This window comes from Coturnix japonica, chromosome 1 (genome assembly GCF_001577835.2).
Source record: "Coturnix japonica isolate 7356 chromosome 1, Coturnix japonica 2.1, whole genome shotgun sequence".
NCBI lineage: Eukaryota > Metazoa > Chordata > Aves > Galliformes > Phasianidae > Coturnix > Coturnix japonica.
In genome coordinates, this window is record NC_029516.1 from 156692056 (window position 1) to 156712447 (window position 20392).

At 46.3% G+C, this 20392-nt stretch overlaps 1 long non-coding RNA gene across 5 annotated transcripts in view; it reads right to left on the reverse strand.

Annotated features, from left to right (window-relative positions):
• Positions 1 to 332: 332 nt before the first annotated feature.
• Positions 333 to 20392, reverse strand: part of LOC107308251 — a 49903-nt gene continuing 29843 nt past the window's right edge. For 4 of the 5 annotated variants that reach the window (XR_001552712.2, XR_001552710.2, XR_001552711.2 and 1 more), the window contains 2 exons: positions 3588 to 4123; positions 333 to 2968 (listed from right to left, as the gene is read on the reverse strand). This is a non-coding gene — a long non-coding RNA (uncharacterized LOC107308251). The remainder of the gene's footprint in view (positions 2969 to 3587; positions 4124 to 20392) is intronic. The other variant, XR_001552714.2, reaches the window with a different exon arrangement.

The following is a 20392-nucleotide window of genomic DNA, read 5'->3' on the forward strand; positions in this document are numbered from 1 at the left end:
AAAATCAATCGGCACCGTGGTCCCATTTAACGGAGAAGGAAACTGAAGCACAGGCCCTGATCTCCCCAGCACAGCAGAGGGCTGGGCCCTGTCTGGGGGAAAGGAGAGGAGCTGGAGCTCACAGCCCAAGTGAGAAATAGGAGATGGGGAACACAAGGCACTGAGATGCCTCAAACCCACCAGGGTCTGGGTGGTGAGGGGATCCCAGGGTCATGATTTCATCTGTGGTGTCCATGGTAGAGAAACCTTCCTTCAGTCACTTTTGGTACTTCGCACTCATTTCCTCTGCCCTGAAGCACTCTAATTTCCCACAGAAAACGAGACAACAGCAATTTGAGCAGTTCACTGCCAATTCTTTATTTTACCCCCTAGAAGACAGAAGGCCAAGGAGGGCGAGACATGGAAGCACAACTCAGATTATCACGTTACAAACAGTAAAACCAACGGTGGTTGCCCTCCAAAACACATCTTCATAACATGATGCACCGTGTGTCTGGAGGGGTCTGTTCTCACATCTTTCTTTCCCCCTCTGCCCATACACCTCTGCAGCAGATCCCTGCTGTCTGCAGCCAACAGGCCTCCTTCCCACCTTACCTTCTGAGCTCCTGGAGATGGGCCAGGTGGTGTGGCTGCAGCTCACGGGATGAAAACTGCTGTTCTGGAGCCAACGTGCTTTTTCTTTTCTTGACAGTCCTTCAAGTTCCTCAAGAACCTGGGAACTGAGTGGCCCTGAGTACCTGTAGGAAGACCCCAGGATCGTTAATAACATCTGCATGCTTCCCTGTGGCCATGCACGGCGTAAGTGCTCTCCACAGATGCAAGATGCTCAGTCCTCCTCACACAGAACTTACAGCTTAAAGCTCAAGACAGAAAATCACTAATTCCTGTGATGACCACCCAACAAATTCTTCAAAAAGAGAATTTTCCATAACAGGGGCCACAGGACAAAGCACAGAAAGAGCTGAGTGGAGACCGGACAAATATAGCATTCATGGGAAAAAACAACCCAACAGTGCATATCGCCCTCATTGAGAAGGTTTATAATGTAAGTTTGCAATGAGCCGGTCCTGCCCCAGGATCTCAACAACCAGGATGAAATAAGAGGAGTGGGAAGGAGGTAAACCTGTGGTTCTCTGCATTACGCAGCATAACTCTCCTTTGTTTACAGGTTGGAGACTTCTTTAAACCTATAAATAAACTGGGGATGTTAATGATGCCATTAATCTTCACTGGCCACTGACCCAGCTATTTTCAATGCTAAGGTTACGTTGCGTCCCTTAGCAAACACTAGTCTCCAGGGGAGGGCTGGATGCCGTGTGCCAGGCACTGGGCCACTGCTCTCAGCAGGACACTGCTACGTCCCTGGCTATGCACCAGGACGTGTTCCCTGTGCTGGCCCTCCTGGCCCTGGGCCTGGAGGAAGCAAATACTCATCAGGGAATAAATGACAGGAGAACACATGATCTCCTTGCCTCCTGCTAGGAAATGCCCTGACGGAGACCCTTGCTTGTCCAGAGGTCTGGCAGCCTGCTCCCCTGCCTCTACCTTTCCACGGGGAGAAAAGTGATTGCCCTTCTTCCACTCTTGTACAAAGCTGGTCTGAAATAGCTCAATACACAGGGACTGCAACACATTCTTTCCTAGTCAGGAATGGTGGGACACAGGAAAATCTCCATCATTCTTTAACAGCATGGAGCTGCACCAGGGGCTGGTTTGGCTGCAGATGCTGGTCTGGCAGTAGCTGCCATGCTCCCTGGATTCACCTCACCCTTGTAATATGTTTTTGTTTATTATTTCTGCTACAATATGCCAGAAATATGAATTCCTAGAAGAGTAAACAAGGGTTTCTCTCCTTTTAGAAACAAAGTTCACACTTACTGGAAATTCGTCCCTTTAAAAACCAAGCCTGCAGAGTTTAACTTTGAACTCCCTGCTTGGATACCCAAGATGGTCAGACGCAGCCACATGTGGCCGGAGAAACAAATGTTCCTGTACCACCAGATAATGATGCTGGCCAACCTCCTATTTTCTGTAACCTGCCAAGAAGTTGCAACACTCCCTCAGCAGTAGCACAGAGGAGTCATTCACGCCCCGGTCCCAAGCGATATTTGGCTATGGAAGTTATGAGAATTCTCTCTTCTGAAGCACTCAGCATTGTGACGCAGTTTCCTTACCTTCTCAGAAAGCACACAGAGTTTTCTCTGTGCTGTTTACTTTGTGCTGTTTGCTGTTATTTGCCAATTTCTTAATACCTATTGTTGTCTGGCTGCCACTTCCTATAAAGTATCCACAGAGGGCTATTAAGAGAAGTTTGGATGCTTTTTCTTACCTTACTAATGACATTTCTGGGCCTGTGTCAGCAATTTCTCCGTGGAGATCCAGCCCTCCTGACCTGACTTGCAACTCACAAGTAAAGCATCCTGCTCTCCCTCAGGAACTGCAATGAAATTCTTTTAATTTATTTGGGTTTTACTGTGCTTCCTTGATGATACACAATAGACGATCTGAAAGCAGTGTTAGTGCCGCAGCTTCCAAGCTATCTAGTCTCTTTTAGGGTTCCTAAAGGCAGGGAAAACCACATATAAAGGACAACGGCATTTCATCAGATGGGCTTGCTTTCCATATAAAAGATGGCTGCATTTAGAAAGTTAGCCAACTACCCCCTACTGGGATAAACTGGAGCAACATCAACCTCAAAAAAGGAGTGGGGAAAAAAGCCCCTGAAAATCCCAGTTTTTCCTCCTCATATTATTCTGTGCCTGGTGAAACTGTGTGTCTGGTGAGAAACCAGCTGGCATCAGACACACATTGGTCCTCCAGACAGACTCGACTGAACATTCACCTTGACGAAGTAATGGACTTGTCAAGCACAGGAAGTCCTTGCAGCCAGACTGATGATGGAAGGTAACCAATACTCCATGTGCAGCAGCAAGCAGTCAAGGATTTGAAATATTACAAGGCAGGAGACCTGAAATGTTAGAGAAGAAAGAGTATGTGGACAAGGGGATAGATTAGCAACATGTATGGGCCAGAAAAATGAAAAAGAAAAGCCAAAAATGTTTCATATTGGCCCCAAATGAATAGCAGCCTCAAATGAAGTTGTTAAGGTCAGTTGCATATGGTGAAAACACAAGCTAAGCCAAGCAAACAATCTCGGGCCATTGAAACAGAAGAAATAATCTCTCTAGAGCAAGAAAAGGCATCTGTTTCTTCATCCCAGTTATGAAAACGTCTAGTGTGAGCAGTGCTGAGTGCTCTGTGTGCAGGTGACACCATTGCCCAGCTCCTGAGGGGGACAAGCAGCCACTGCCCCGGTGTGTGATGCCTGCAGGCAGCCTGGCTGAGCTCCAGCACAGGGGTATGATGCTCCTGCTCCTGCAGATCCCACTGCTGCAAAGCAGGGCCACTGGCAGTGGTGCTATCAGGAGAGCCCATGGCTGCATTGTATAGGTGACACCAGATACACAGATGAAGAAGTTCCTTCCTTGCTCCTAAGTGGGTGCTGAACAGACAATGGGATTCAAGAAAACTGGAAATGACCACTGCTACATAAACCCAGCGCTTCAGCATGGAACAGAGCCTCCTACCTGCAAGTCTGAACAGACGTTGTAGCTAGATTGGGTTTCTCACCGGTCCGGAAGGAGAAATAAGCCAGTCGTGAGATTCATTCTCTAGTCAAATCTCTGTAGTAGTACGATTGTTTCCTCTGTAACCACTCAATGGGAACCAGTGCTTTCTCTTCTGTATTCAGCTTTTCGCTTCTTTGCTAGATGCAAAAACTTTAATATTCACCTTAAGGACGTTTCTTTTCAGTTGCTTCATGTTTTCTTTTGCCAAGCTCTTCTAGCAATATTAACTGCATCTAATGAATTAACTCACAGCTGATCCTCATCAGTCTTTTAAACCCAGTGTTGCTTTAGATCTTGATTGCTGGTTTAATTTTTAACCCTCCTAGAATTGCTGTGTTCAAGCTATCCCAGCACACACCGCAGTCTGGAGTCAGTTCCTGGTTGCACAGCGTAGCAATTGTGGGCAGAACACATGAATCAGGCGTGCTGGGGGTCTCTGCTTCTCCTGCACGTTATCCACAGGAAATGGTTCACAGCAAAAGTTCACCAGAATCCTGGAAAACAAAGATTCTTACTAGTTTAGGCAGCTGAAAAATGACGCAAATGACGAGCGCACATTTCACTAGCACTGCACACAAGCGATATTAGGCACGTTCTTCCAGATTCTCTTTTCTGTTTCTCATTTCTGAACACATCTTCAGAAATGAACGGAGGTCCAGACTTTTAGGTTAGGATCCTTGTTTGATCCTACACCAAACTGGACAGATCTGTAGGCGCTGCCCTTTCAAGTCCCGTGACTACTTACAGGGTCTGCAGGCGTCCACCTGCAAGACACTTGTATTTGTATTTGTATTTGTATTTGTATTTGTATTTGTATTTGTATTTGTATTTGTATTTGTATTTGTATTTGTATTTGTGTTTGTGACACCACCAGGACATTTGTATTTTGGCAACTCACAGGTGGTTCAGGCACCCAATTTTCATCAGTTTGACTTTCAGTTCTAAAATCCTGGCCTAGAGATAAGCAGAAAACTGGAATTTGTTGCCCAGAGCCTGGAAACACACTGGCTGTTTGGGTGCCGGAGTTCAGGCTGAAACGAAGGCTCCTCACTTGACAGAAGGCTTAAAACAAAACAGGAAGTTATTAATATCAGAGGCTGAGCTGACTGGAGAACCAAACAATATGAAGCAGAACGTGTCTCCCCATCTTCCTGTTTATCTCTTGCTATTTTAGAACACAGGGGAGATGAAGAGTCACAGTTTCTCCATTACACCGTGGTGATACAAGGCAGTGAATTCAAGGCCGCAGCATGTCTGTCGTCACAGCAAAGATACAGCATCTCTCTCCTGCAGTCCCTAAAGCTTTTGCCATGCCTTGAAACAAATATGCAACCAATTTTGAAATGATGGAGTGGAACACAACAAAACAATGCAGTGCAGCAGCATGCAGGAGTTCAGAGAAGAATATGAGAGGTGAGTAAATGAAGACAGGGGAAGTCAAAGTGTCCTACAGAGTACATTAGAGAGCTTTAGGGCAGCCCATTAGCTCTCCATACAGCTTGGCCAAACATCACTCTGCATCATATCCTCAGGGATATGATTTAGTGTAGGGTTTTTAGAGTTAGGGTACTGGTTAGGCTGCGGTTGGACTTGATGATCTTCAAGGTCTTTTCCAACCTGGGTAATTCTGTGATTCTATGATTCTATGATTTGAGTTGGCTATTGTTAGTACTCTAAAGGATCCTCCTTGCTGTCCAAAGTATACAGTCAAAAGATACCTCAGAGCAGACCCACTTGAGACCTTATATGGCTTTCCCCAGTGCCATATCTGAATGCCTCCCAGCCTCTTATGTATTAATCTTGTGTTCCCTACGGTACAGAAGTGCTTTTCTTAGTGAATAAGGGAAAAAGGCCGAGAGCCTACCAAGGGATTCACTGGCAAAGCAGAAAGCTGCCTGCAGCTTGTCTAACACCTGAACATCCCGACACACCCTCTTCTCCCCAGAAATGTGGGAAAAGTAGAAGCAAAAGCAAAGCTATAAACCAGTGGTTAAAGTCATTTGTGAGGCCTTGCTGCAACCTCCCAGGCAGCGATCACTGCAGAGCCTGGCGGGTTTTGCTGCTACCACACCACCTTTCCCCTCTCGGGGTTTCTGCTGCATCCCAGCACGAGCTGGGAGCTGCCTGGGGCAGAACCTTCCCCATTCATTATAACCGGGTCTGAGAGTCACGTTATTTCATGCTACTCGTGTCTGCCTTGTGAAAGCTGTGAGCGGCTGACACAAGTGAAATATGCATGAGAGTGCCATCTGTGCACACCGGTCCACTTTCACCTTCTCTACTCGCTCTGGGATTTTAGACTTTTAGGGATATTATTTAGGGTGCAGACGATAGCTCCTGGGGGTGACGAGGATCCAGCCAGTGAGTCAAACCAAGCCTAGAAGCCCTGCATGTGGCAGAGGAATTTATAGGAATGAGACCTGGCAGATGAATTGTTTATGAAAACTCTGACATCCCAGCTGCTGCTGTGAAGGATTTATGCAGAGGAGATGTGTGTATTCCTGCTCCACTACTGCCTACTCCTATGTATTTCCTCTCTCCCTGCCTGTCAAGGCTTTGCTTGGAATATATTGATGTACGCTATTCCTGAAGAGTCTTGGGAAAGAATCTAGCGGGTAAAGATGTGCTTCAAAGCAGATCTTCAAACATCTGTTAGTACTTACTGCACAAATATTTAGCGCACTGCAGGACAGAGCTGCCTGTAGCTTCAAGGCAAACACAAATGCTAAGAGGTATTAAATGTTCCTCAGTATAAACAAGGTAGCCTGGACTAGCTTACTGTTTAGGTGGTAATGGGAGGGGAAAGCCATGTTGCGTACTTAAAGCCCAGTCCTTTTCCCAGTTTATTCCCCATGTTTTATCTCCACTCTCCTGCCAGGTGAATGAGGAGATCACATGGCTGGCTGGAATCCCTGCATCGCCTCCTGGAAGGATCTGCAGTTCTGGTGCACAGCGGGGACAAAAACACAGCACCGATGCTGTAAGGACATGGCACCAACACTCATCTCGATGGGCACAAAGCACCATGAACGACATCTCAGTATCTCTAATTCACAGTCTTCTGTACGGTTTAACCCCACCTCCTTGGAGATTTCAACTAAAACACAATTTGGAGCAGCTCTGCCCTGGATGTATGTTATCTCCTGCCAACTGCTGCAGGGACAGTCATCTGTGCCAGCAGAGCAGTAATAAACAGCTGGGCCGGTCGCCTTCAGTCACCTTGGTGTGATTTGCTGGAGCTCATTTGTCAGAGCCCTAAATCACAGCAAAAATGCTGGAAAACAGCCTAAAATGGATACACACGCATCTTAAAACCTGAAAAACCTCACATCATGCAGTGTAGGTCAAAAAGCAGGGTCTTCCCTACGACAGCTGATGCTGGTTCTCTGATCCAAACAGCATCAACAGTCACACTGACACTGGTGTCTCTGGACGTATAGAAATATCCCTGCCATTGACAAGGCTGTTACTGCACAGGTAGACGCTTCTAATGCAGATTCGATTCAGTTCTGCCTTCCTGGAGTTGAAGAGGGATTTTCTATCACGCTGAGTTAATGCAACTGAGCCAACAGGAATTAAAGCTATGCCCTTTTCTGCCTGTTGAGACACAGTGAAAGAAAGCAGCCACCTTAAATCAAAGGGTCCAGATTCAGGGAGGTGCTCAAGCTAGAAATCAGAAGGCAGTTTACAGATACTTTGATAACTTAAGCTTTTATCATTCCACAGGCCCCGGAGATCAGTTGGTGAGAGCTGAGTGAATTTCCTCATATGGTATTTGAAGGCAAAGTCAATCCACATTTGCTTCCCAACAGGCAAGCCCAGACAGCTACAGTGAGTTATAAAAAGGGGAGATTAAACACAAGTTTTGCAGTGCTACTCTCTGAAGAGATACCATCGGTTCTACCGTTTGTGCTTAGGAGTTAGGAGTCTAAATCAGATGCAGGCAGCTTTGAAGCACCAGTTTTGTCAAGGATATCCCTTGCTTTGTCCTATCTTGAAAACTGAATTGTTTAGCTATTAAAAGAGATTAATGTAATCTTTATGTCTATGAAATTGGATTTTGAAACTGCTTGCTCACTGTACTACCGTGAGTGCTGCAAAAAAAGCCTCTGCTCCTGCTCGTGATGCTACAAACGATGGGTCACACCTTGTACGGGCCAAGAGCGTGTTGGCACTATAAGAGGTGGGGACGATCACCTGTCCCATTCAAGGCTGCCTGCAAGAAACACCATGGGATCTCCAGAATAGCATCTCTGGGCTGTATGCTAAGGAAGACATTGAGACACAGGTGAGAAGCATGAGGAAGATTCTGCCGGCCCTACAGCAGCCTGGGGAAACTGGGGAGCTCATAAAAGCTGCCTTTGAAACCTGAGAAACCAAAGGTGAGGTTGAGTCTAACGAAGCAGGGGTAGCAAGGCAAGGCAAAGCAGCCCTACTGAATGCTGCTTTCTTTGCCTCCCGTTCTTCCACTACTTTTTTTTTTTCTTGGCACACTCTTTCACCTAAGGAGGGTAATTTAAAATGGGTATCATTATCCATGCATAGGGGGAAAAAATCAAGCAAGGTTTTCCTCTGCTGGTTTAATAAGCTGATGGCTGCCAAGAAACTAACAGTAAAGGTTAAGAAATCTGAGCCCCTCCTGCACGTTGCTTCCCTTCCTGCTGCCAGAAGCAGCATGTTGTGCTCTCCTCCAACAACCTGGGAAACACGGCTCATAGCCCTGTGAACATGATCTCGCCACAAGTGTTGACAGTCCAGTGGCTTCACTCAGAGGTAAATGGCAGAAGAAGAGATATCCCGGGGCACGAGGCAATTGCAGCAGTGTCAGAGATTGCTGCTTGTCGGCAGCTCACTCATACCGTGCCTCACTGCAGCAGCTTCTGTTCACTTGAGGTTCCTGGCTGTAATGACTTTATTACCACTTCCACCACAGACTGCCCATGCACAGCACTCCATAGGCACTTCAGCCTTCTGCTGGCAGAGGGACAGTGATGCATCCTCTGGCTGTCTGAAGCAATTGCTCTTTTCAGCTCTTGGGTATCCCTAGCCAGGGATCAGCAACTCCACGCTCCAAGCTTTGTTATTTTTGCTAGCTCTGTGCATCCTCTGGATGGTCCCTGCCAAGTTCCCTCACTTGGGAGAACGGAACCTATTTGCAGAGTAAACTCATTGTGGCAGCACTGACTTCTGACAAGACATCCCTGTGCAATGCTGCGGCCTTACAGTGCCAACCCTCATGAGTAGAGAGAAAAATGAAGACACGTGGTTTTTAAATGGCTGTTCTTTCTTAAATGGCTTGTCTTGATGCATCTGGTAGAGACTGCAGAAACAGCTACCTGACTGACAGGAGTGCTAGTACAATATGGGGGGCCCTACACCCCGAAGCACCATGGGCATAGCCAGAGCCACCACCAGCATTAAACTATCCAATACTGATGGAAAGGACAAAAAAATAGTCAATGTTACCACTATTTTGGACTTAATTTTAAGAAATGTTTATACACAACTGGTTTTGTCTGGTTGGATGCATCTTGGGTTACTTCCATCTGTACAGTTTTAAGCACGTGCCCACTAACTGCTGTTTCCTTGATGAAGAGCTTTGCTTTTGATTTCTGAATTTCATACTGAATTGAGAGCACTTGTATGCTGTCCCAGTACTGCTCTCACTATGCCTCCAGGGCCAGACTCAAACCTCAAAGTGAATAACATGGCACAGTCGTGCTGCCTTAGGGCTTCCCAAGGGCACCCCAGCAGCCTGGATGCCTGCGTGTCATCACCCCAAACCTGGCCCATACCGATGGCAGCCCCACAGCCTCTGCTCCATGTCCCAGGAGAGCTCTCTGTAGCAGCAGTGCTGTGGTAGCTGACTGTGATGGTCCCGCTAAGACAGAATAAAGAGAAAAAAGGGATGGCAAAATCAGCATCACGGAGGAAGCTGCAGAGCAGCCACAGTACCTACATGTCCTGCATTTTCAGCTGGCAAGGTGACTAAGGGCTGATGGGAGCTGCTACATGTACTAGGCTGAATGAACGCTTCAAGATCCCACTGCTGGGAACTGACAAGATTTTATATGTACATGAAGCTTTACACTGTCTTACTGGTATCTGAACATCTGCTTCTGATTAAAAGGCAACTCAGTCCTGACCTACCTACAGAGAAGACCTTGAGTATTGGATTTTTTAAAGCAGCGGATAGGTCAAAATGCAAATGCTATTAGGAGAAGCTCAAGTGAGCATGTAAATGTTACATTTGGCTCTACCTGCTTCTGGTGCCACTCTCCTGCCCATATCTACCTGTTATTTCTTATAGTCAGAAATCCTCAGAGCACGCATGTTTTGTTCAGAGGCCAGCACAGCAGTCTTAGTTATGAGTATTGACTCCTTGGAAGTAGCAATAATAATAGTATTTCATTAACCTCGTTAGTAGAATCCTTTTGACAAGACACCTGGTTACATTACTAACAAAAGCCATCTGTATTTCTACAGACCTGTAAGTTAACTCCTCTCTCTCTTTCACTACTGAAGCATAACTAGGATATCACAGTAGATTTTTATTGATAAGGTTTCTATCAAGAGGAATTAAATTGCATTTGCCATCAGCCACGTGGCATTAAATACATTAACTGAAATTTTACCAGCCACCAACCAACAGCACAGTGTAAGCACCATAAGATATGGAAACGTTCTTTGCTTCATCTCAGTAGGGCTGCCACTTAGATATTTCTGAAACTGAATGAACACAAACGTCATTATTCCTAACACAGACCATCTTGCAGTGAACACATTTTCAAGTGCTCAGAGCTAAGCAGAAAGGAGTACAGGAATCCTGAGGAGTTACGAAACATTCCCATATTAGGTACTGTTTCCATGAAGAGCTGGCTTCCCAGTTTATCCATTATCATTATGCCTATTTATTGCATAGTAAGTATGAGGGATGCGTGTCTAGACTAAAACCCCATTTTTTATAGGTGCTACATGAGAAAGTCATGAGGTGATCCCTACTCATATAGACTGCAATGTGGTGTCACAGTGACTCTGTCAGTGGAGCTCAGTGCCAGGACCAGAGGCACAAACCAGCACACAGGAGGTTCTACCAGGAACACCAGGAGCATTTCTGAGCTGTGCAGGTGATGGAGCACTGGCACAGGCTGCCCAGAGGCTGTGGAGTTTCCTCCTTGGAGATCTTTCAAAGCTGCCTGGATGTGGCTCTGGGCACCCTGCTCTGGGTGTCCCTGCTGGAGCAGAGGTTGGACAAGATGACCTCCAGAGGTGCCTTCCCACCTCGGTCGTACTGTGATTCTATGAATTTGTTTTCCAATAAGTGTCCAAGCATTGAGCTAAAAAGCCATGAGGGCCTTCAAGACCTATCTCCACTGCACCAGGTGAACTGCAAAGCTTTAGCTGCCCCTGGATCAGCATCACCAGCTTGGTCAAGGCCTGGCTGAACAAGCTTTGACCTTTCTGCTGCCTTGTAATCTGGTGTTAACACAGATATACTGCCCAGCCTACTCTTGTTAGCACCTCTGCAGGCCATGGTGCAGCTGTGTGTGGTGACACCAGTTTGTGCCTGCCAGCCTGGAAACCACTGCTGTGGGATATAGTGTGGGTACATGTGCAAGTCCTTATGCCACTCCATCTGCTGTAGGGGTTCAGTGGGCCCTTATTCCAACAAGGTGTTCTGAGGACCCATTTTAAAGGAGATCACAGAGGGAAAATTAAGAGGGAAAGGTAGGTGAGACAGTGAGCAGAGATTATATGAGACAATGGAATCTAAAGGCATAAGGCAACATTATTAATGAAGGGGCTCGTGTTCGACAGTCATGGCACTGTGAGTTCTTTGTATACAAATAGAGAAAATAGAGTTAATAGAGTAAAATGATATAAGTAAAACGTGGCCATTTTTCTGAATATACACTCTTCGAGAAATAATGTCGACAGAGCCAGAACGGGCCTGATATATCCAACTCTCATACGCACAACCTCATTCTTATGGTTTAATAATCATAATGAACTGTAGGGGGAAGGTAAATAGTCTTCATTCCATGCATCTGAGGATAATAATAATAATGAAGAGATTTCAAACATTGGTAATGACTTGTAGAACTGCGCATTGCTTAAAACATTGAATGCAAGCCAAGAAATACCCCTCAAGGCTACAATCAAAAACTGTTTTTGGCTCTACACTGTGAACAGAAATTGTATTTGATCAACAGAGCTATTGCAACAGCCCTACTGTTTAGCCTCTAGAAGCTTGTCTCTGAAGCAGCAGCCCTCACTGCCTGGCAAAGCTTGGGGCTAGTGAAACTGCAGCCTCTGCTAACAGCTTTGGGATGGTCATGATAATGACTGAGGAACACCTCAGGTTCTCCTTTTGCTAGTTCAGGAGCCTGTGTAGCTTTTCATGAGGAAAGAGGAGAGATCTGAGAGTGGAAAAAACGTTCCTCTTTTAGAGAGCAGACGTTGCTTTGAGAGAATGAAATCAACTGGACTGGGTTTTGCAGAGTGGTTCAGAGTTCTGCCCTCAGTAGCTGTACAAACATGAAGGCAATCCCTGGTCCAGCAGCCTTGCAGGCTAAAAAGAGAACAGGTGCCTGTGTGCTCACCCTCCCACAGCCGGAGAAGAAAAAACCTCCTGCCTGAGAGCACTGGCACAAAGAGAAAGAAAAACTTGAAAATATCTTTTAACACACGTTCTCAGAGAATGACACACCTTCTCACAGTATCTTAGGGTTTGTTTTGTTTGTTTGGTTTGTTTTTGTTAGTGTTGAAATGTGAAAAGCAGAAAACACTTAAATAGAGGCCTATTATTCATATTCATATCTGCCATCACAGACATGTTTCCTGCTGGCATCTCTAAGGAAAAGGAAGGCTTTGGAGAAGACAGATAGTTGTTAAGGACAGAGAATCATTTTCAGTGGGGAACAAGAAGCTGTTTTGATTCAAGAAAATGATGGAACGATACTGACTGCCCCTCAATACAACATACCCTACCTGGAGAATTATTGAGCGACATACAGGAGATCAGCATCTCTATGCTGCTGATCTGGCAAACTGGACTTTCTCCAAACACAGGAATAAAATCTAAAAAATTAGCAGGCTCCTGTTCAGCAAAAAGAAACCAACGGTGCAGGAAAGCTGTGCTCTGTCACAGGCACGAGAGGTCAGATGTAAAACAGATCCTTAGGAGAGGATTTGCAAGCAAATATGCCACAGGAGTGAGTCCAGAACACAGAGAATCAACTGGGTCCTCATGGAGGCCATGAGCAAAGTATGGACCAAAACACAACCAAACTAGGCAATCTAGAAATAGTCTGTGTGATGCACACAGAGAAGGCACCCCAAGCCCTCTCTAAGCACAGAAATAAGAAGCCTGAAATGTGCTGGCTCTAAGAGTTCAAACTGCCATTAAGAGTCACGTGGCTTCTTAAAGTATCAGCTCTGATTTTCATCAATAGTTTGCATTCTTATTATATGAACCTGGTGGGCATTTGCTTTCTGCAGAGTTGCTTTGGATAGGCATGGGCACATTCCCAGCACCGGAGAGATAAAGATCACAATATCTGTACAACTGTTACACCCTTACTGCTGAAAAAAACCAACAGACTGTCTGTGAAGTGTGGTGCTGTGTGCATGTACAAGCACCTAGTGAGCTAACAGAGAGAGAGCAGAGAGGCCACCCCAGGCTGCTAGGATCAACTGCATGAGCAGTTAAGCCCCTTAAGAAGGATTGGCATCTACTCCCGTGAACAAAAAGTTCGTTTGTAATTAAAATCAAATCCCAGGAAGGGTGTGTGTTGCATCTCTTCGGAGCACGTGTGGATTTGGAGCACAATGGGGAGATCAGCAGTGTTCACACTACCTTTTATCTGCTGCCCTTAGTAACCCCCACAGGTGGTGATCGATGCCTGCCATGTTTCCTATGCTTCCTTGTCCACGTGCTGAGGACAAACAGCGCAGCACTGCTTCCATTCATGCTGCTGTGCAACCGTGAGGATGTGGCTGGGCTCCAGGATTGTAAATACCTAACAGAGATCAGGTGCTGGCCTGGTCCCAGGCCAACTCTAATAGCATAGGATCACAAAGGGATCTCAAAGGCTTGTCCCTTCTCTTGTGAAAAGAAGGGCACTCAATCAAGAAAGAGTTCCCCTATTTTTTTCACTGGAACTACTGAGATCTGAGAAGCTGACTGGTCATAGAAAGACACCACAAGTTTAATCACAGAATATCCCAAGTTGGATGGGACCCACAAGGATCATCGAGTCCAGCTCCTGGCTCCAAACAGGACCACCCAAAAATCACATAGATTTGAGAGCACTGACCAAACGCTTCTTGAATTCTGGCAAGCTTGGTGCCTGCCCTGGGGAAGCAGGACCACAGCTGTTTCTTGTCTTTGAGTACAAGGTTGCATTGCTGTAACCTGCCTTCTTACAAAGCTCTGTGCACCCCTTCCCCCCTGGGAGCTCCTGGCTGCCAACCCTGTTCAGACTCAAGAGCGCTGGTGGGAGGGAGGTTCTGATGGGATGGCTCCTAATTATGGCTAACATCTGCTTGTTGAGGGAGCTGGGAACCAGCACTGCCAAACAGCCCCATCCAGTCCGTGCAACATGACTAAACAGATCTGCACAGGCAGATCTCTGCAGAGTGAGCGGAAACCAAACACACACAGTGCACTGCAGGCTGGCAAGCACAGCCTTTTTTCTTTTTGGTTTTTTTTTTTTTCCTAATGAAACTCATCCTTCCCTTTTTATTTACTTCCAGTGGGAGGAAAGACTGGACAAAAACCTACTGTCTCATCACTGAGGTGTCGCACAGTGTTCCACACTGCAGCTATGAGGAATTCCTCCCCTAAAAACGAGTACAGCTGGTGCTTTGCAAAAGGATGGCGAGGAAGAGTCATCCTTGCAGGGGGAGGCAGAGATCCGCAGGGCAGCCTGGGGCAGGGAGCAGCTCTGCAGCTTGTGTGACTTGCCAGGGGAGAGAATTGCTCCGACAAGTTGCGCAGGCTCCTACAGCAGCTATGAATCCGATTCTGCAAAAGAACCAAGTTATCAACAACATCATCACATGCCCAGATCACATGGCGGCGACGGCAATGCACAGGAGCAAGTGTTGATTTTTGTTTGTTTGTTGATTCTTGATACAAAATGGGAATGAGAAGTGAAACTTGGGTGGAGCTTTCTGCTGTTCGTTATGAGGGAAAATAACGTCTTTGTAGCGCCTCCTGCCTTTGCTCTTGTTGACACCCTTGAGCATAGAGCTCTCTGGCTTTACCAGGGCTGTCCAGGCTGCTTTTCGTTTCAGCACCTCACAGCCCAGGTAGCTATTGGGTGTCTCACCAGGTCTCCCCACCTGAGCAGGGTTGAAGTGCTGCTCCCTGCCTGATCCAGGTGTGAGTGGCAGCAGCAGCACTCGGCACAGCTGAGTGGCCACCAGCAGGAACAGGCTGGGCTGTGCTGGGGAAAAAAAAACACAAAGATCTCCGAGTGGGAGGCGTTGAGATTCCAGCCCAGGGAGGGGATGCTGGAAGGAAGTCAGAGTGGAGAAGGCCCTGAGTCACACCAAGGCACCGCGTCTGCGCTGCGGCCTTCTCAGCCTCACTGCAGCTGGGACCCGTAACTGGCTTCTTTCAGGCAGTGGCAGGAAAGAAATCCAGGTTGCCTCCTGCGTCCTTCAGCCCACGGTGATTTAGACCTCCCTGGAGAGCAAGGCCTTGCTGGCAGACCAGCTTCAAAACAGATCTTTAGCTGCCTGGTTGGATTTTACCACCACAGCTGGTTATTTTTTTCAGACACACCACGTACATTCAAATCATCCCATCCTGATGTATCTCAAAGTGAAACAGCATGTTTTAACTCACAGAAACCTTTTCAAGTTCTGCAGTGTTCCATCTCCAGCTCTCTTCACGCTCTGTGGTGGCACAGACCCCATAGACTCAAAGCAGCAAAAGAACCAGTTTGTTGCACTAACGGTTTCCAAAGGAAAACTCTGTAATTTCTTTCCCTGCTTCTCTCCTATGATATCTGTAGATCTGCAAGCCTTACGCTGGGGAGTCATTTTCTATAATCCCATTCACAGCAGACACAGATTGTTGCAGTGAGAAAAAATAACAGCAGGTCAGCAAGCTGCCTGCCTGCCTCTCTCCTTGCAGGGATGACAGCAAACCAGCCTTCCCCTGGCAGAAAGCAACCAAAGCTTTGCTGTGTTACAGCAGCAGGGAGGGCTCCAGGTTCTCCTGGCAAGGCTCAGCTTTACTGATGAATTGTACATACACACGTGGAAACACTGCTGTAGTGAAACAGCATAAGCATGCCCACTCAAAGATGGAAGGGCTGCTTAGGCCCAGGACCTTGCCTCCTCCTGCCCTAAGCCACAGGACTCTGAGCTGCAGGACACGCGCAGCTCAGCTGTTTCCTTTTAACTACTTCAGTACCATTAAAGTAGCACAGACTCAAATGTGGCTACAGTGATACTGCTATAAAAACACGGAAAGAAAACTAGTTTAACAGAGCATAGCACCTTTGTGCTAGTACTGAGTGTGCACGCTGCTACTTGAACCAGTACCAGCCTCCTTGTGAAATTATCTTTGTAAATGAAAGTCCTGTGCAAGCACTATGGGGAGGTGAGAGCTGTGAGCTGCAGCAGGAAGAGTTTGCATCCTGCAAAGTATCCTTCTGGTTTACAGGAACCAGAAACGTAAAGGAGGATATTCGTCTTCCTTTAAAAAAAATAGCCTGCTCTAAAGAATTCCTTTTCCAACCACAAGAGGATACAAGATGGAAGGGATAGAGGCCCTAATAACCCACCTGGAAATACTTTGTATGGAAAAGCTGTTCAGCAAGTTTGGGGATTATGCCAAAGAATTATCAGACAAGCCTCGCTTGATTTGGGTTTGTGGGCAGCTTTTTACAGCCCAGCAGGATTTCCCAAAGCTGAGGTGCTTTTAAGCTGCCCTTGTATGTGCCTGGCCCTTATTGCAGCCCTGGCTGCAGGCCAAAGGGATTCTGTTTGTGAGAGTGAACAAGTGAGGATCGTTATGACTTGGAAGACGCTCAGTTCTTGCTCACTGAGAACTCTGGAGATGCAGAATGGGACAGAAAATGAATCAAAACGTGGGAGTGATCATCAGTAGGGTGATGGCATGGTCCAGAAAAATTTCAGCTATTCTGGACGTGGTTTGCAAACTATGGAACAACTTGCATACCCAAGTAAGCAATCTTTGGATGCAGGAGGATAAAAGGCTTCCGGCAAGATTTTTGTGTATCTCCAGCTCTCAGGCAGTCACACATCAGCAGATCTTTACCCTGACATGGAGTGAGTTCCAGTAGCTGCTTAACAGCTGAGGCTCCACTCCTAATCCTTCATGGTGGCAATTTACCTTATGGGCTGGGGAGCAGAAGCAGAGTGTTAAAGCACCACAGTTCTCGGAGCTCTACAGCAGAACCTCTGCTGCCCTCTCTTCGAGAGGAGGGAAAGCCGTGCAATGAGAAAGTAAAGAAAAGAACTACTGTAGTTTTTCAAGTTTGAAAGGATGACTACAAAAAACATCCAACCTCCTGCAGACCAAGACAATTGAACTCTGACATCCATGAGGCTCCCTGGCAGCATTTCCAAATGAAAAATTATGGATTTTTGAGCAATCTTGGTTTTGGGAGGAGTGGGGGGCTGAAGAAAGGAAGAAAGAAAATTAAGTTTCATGGAAAGCTGCCATTCTTCATTGAATCAAAAATAGAACTTCTTGGAAGTTTACCAAGCAGGCATTTTTTGTGTGGAAAACACTAACTCTTCAGATTGGGCACTGTCCCAAGGAAAAATACACACCAGTTTTGGACAGGGATAGAGTTAGGAGTCTAGATGCAATAGAGAGACTCATTCACTCTGAAATACTTGCCAAAGAGTCCTGCTATGGCAGGACATGAGACACTTGCAGTGCCTGCTGTTTTTCTGTAGCACATTATAGGTCTGTCTATAAGCCTCTGACTATGCATCCACAAGGCTTATGGGAAGCATTAGTGAGTCCTGGAGCACAGCTTGCCTGTTACAGTCAGTGGAAATCCAGTCACTACAGTTACTGGGGTCCCAAGAGCATTTTTTTGAGCTTGACACTTGCATTTGAACAGATGACTTACGCCCTGTGCCACACTGAGGTGATGAAGGCTGAAGGGAAGGATGTCAGTGTGATTTTTCAGAGCAGGTAACAGGAATGTTTTCTTTAGTCCAAGTGTCATGTTTAGAATGAGGCAAGGCACAGAAGGAGTAAGAAATAAGCAAGGAAACTGGTTGTCCCCTGGGCTGTGATGGGATTTGCTAAAATGATTTTGGTGCTGCTAAAATAATACTTACTAAGGCTACGTTCCACACTTGATATTGCTTCTTGCCATGAGTCTTTAGGCAGTGGAAAAGGACAGGAAACAGGACAACAGATTTTATCTCAAGAGGCTTCCTCCACCCATTGAAAAGTCCCAGACCTACCCCTGCTCTATATTTGATCTCTTCCTCTGTAAAGAAAATTTTCTTGTAGTTCTCTTTGAACTCCCCCACTTTCTACGATGATTGTCTTAACAGTATGAGTACCCAAATTCTGCATTTGGCTGCATACGCTTACCTACCCATGCAGTTCCTCTTCCCCATGTTTCACCTTTTGCTGGATACAATGCTGTTTTCAGTGAGTCAAAACTTAAGAAGCATTAAGACCACCTAACTTTCACCAAGGGAAGGCAGGTGATTAAATTCCTCTTTGCTTCTGCACCATGAACCAAGCCTTTTTCCTGATGGGGTTGTATTCCCACAAACCACACATCTTTGCCGTTGGAGCCACACAATGTGCATATTCCCAGCTAGTAGAGCCTTCCACCTGGGCCCGCACTGAGAATATCTGATTGTTTCTCTTTTATTTGAAGGGAGAATCCTGTGTTAGTATTCTTGCCCGGGGCACAGCACAGCTCTTAAACAGGACTAGTATTTCTGGTTTCTTCACAATACTGGCTTTATCAGCCAGAAGAAAGCTCAAGTCTTGATTTTTTTCCATAGAGGGTCACAACAGGCTTTGCTGGAGCCTCACACCAGTCTGAGAGCCTGAGACTGCACCACCAGCATGGTTACTTGTGCAAGCAGCCTCTTGCTCATAAACAAAACAGCTCCATCTCCTCTTCCTTCTGTACTTTCATGCCCCAGTTGCTCACAAGGATGGTAGAAACTGCACAGGACTTGGCAGAGCAAGAGCAACATGTATTTGTATTTCTGTATGTATGTAGGTATGTGTGTATCTGTGTATTAAAGATGGACTAAACGGAGTTGTTTTTTCATTGCTGTTTTGTTTTTGAGTTGTATAAATCTAGCACTTTTGTTGCTAACTTCCACAGCATAAAAGGCCACATTAGAGCTAACCTCCTGTGGTATTGTCCCTAAGAGAGCAAGAGAATCAGTCTCAGGCATACCTGTATCTGCGCAAGGCCGCATTCCCTTGAGAAAGTCAAGTGAAAGGCTATGTGCTTGACTGACAGCCTGTCACTTTCACACAGACACTCAAGCAAGACTAACCCCGAAGGAGCTAGTGAGAAGAAAGATACTGGGAACGTACTGAAAGAGGGCCTGAGAAGGAAAAGAAGAGGACACAGAGGAATCAATCCTGTTCTTCTGTCCACCTGTTGAATGTTTCAATATCACAAAAGCAGATGATGTTCTTGAGCATGATGCAACATGGGAAGAGGCTGAGTGCAGGGAAAAGGCTCCCAAGGAGCTGTATAGATCCTTGGCTGTAAGGATGTGGGTGGCATCAAGGTGTGAGCAGACAGATTAGGATAACAACTGAACAAAAAATTACACTAAATATTTTTTATCAACTGAGAAAACATTGGAAGGTGGTGACTGACCGTCAGGAAAAAGATGACTCAGAAAGCAGCTGTGATAAAGGAGCAGAGGTGCTCCTAATGTGTTCTGTCATGGGCTGGCATGTGCTCCTTCACATTTGGATGGCTAAAGCTTAGGGAGCTGATTCGCTCTTCTTTTTATAGGCTGGCAACTTGTGCTGATGCACAAGTCTCAGTATTGTCATAAAAGCACAGCAGCTTTGGAAAAAATAGGGATTAGGAAGAAACTCTGTGAAACAGTCCATGAAGTTCTGAAGTTCTCTCCCAACCCTAGTAAGATGCCTTTTCTCTTACTGTAAGATTTCCATTCCAAACTACATATCCTTCCCAATCCCCCCTTTCCCAGCAGCATCCTCCTTTTGCCCTTCCTCTTTCCCACTTAGCAGCTCTTTCAGTCCTCCTTGGGCTGTGGCAAGTAATGAGGGGCAGGTTGTCTTTCTTTATTAGAGAGCTGTACAGGCAGTGGGCACAGATGAGCTGTTTACACCAGGAACATCTGTTTTTGCTTTTTGTGGACACAAACAAAACAGAAGTCTGCTATTGACCAAAGTGCAGCCACACTTGTGGAAGCCACTGCAGCTCCTTAACACTCATGACAGCCATGTGCAGAGGACCCTGAGAATGAGGAGGCTGTGAAAAAAAAAAAAGCTCTGGATATGGCTAGTTTTTCTCTGAAATGCCTGACATCCAAGAACACGGTAACCACGAGTTTGTTCATTTTAAGTACAACAGCGTGGGAGAGAAGCGCACAGGGAGAAATCATACTCCCACTGCCGGCGACGTGAGGACAGCAGCGAGGGAATACTTCCATCAGGGCTCTAACCTTGCAGCTACCGGTTCTGCTATGACTCCTTCCTGGGAAGGACTGGACTTGCAAGGCACCAAGGACAGCAGTCA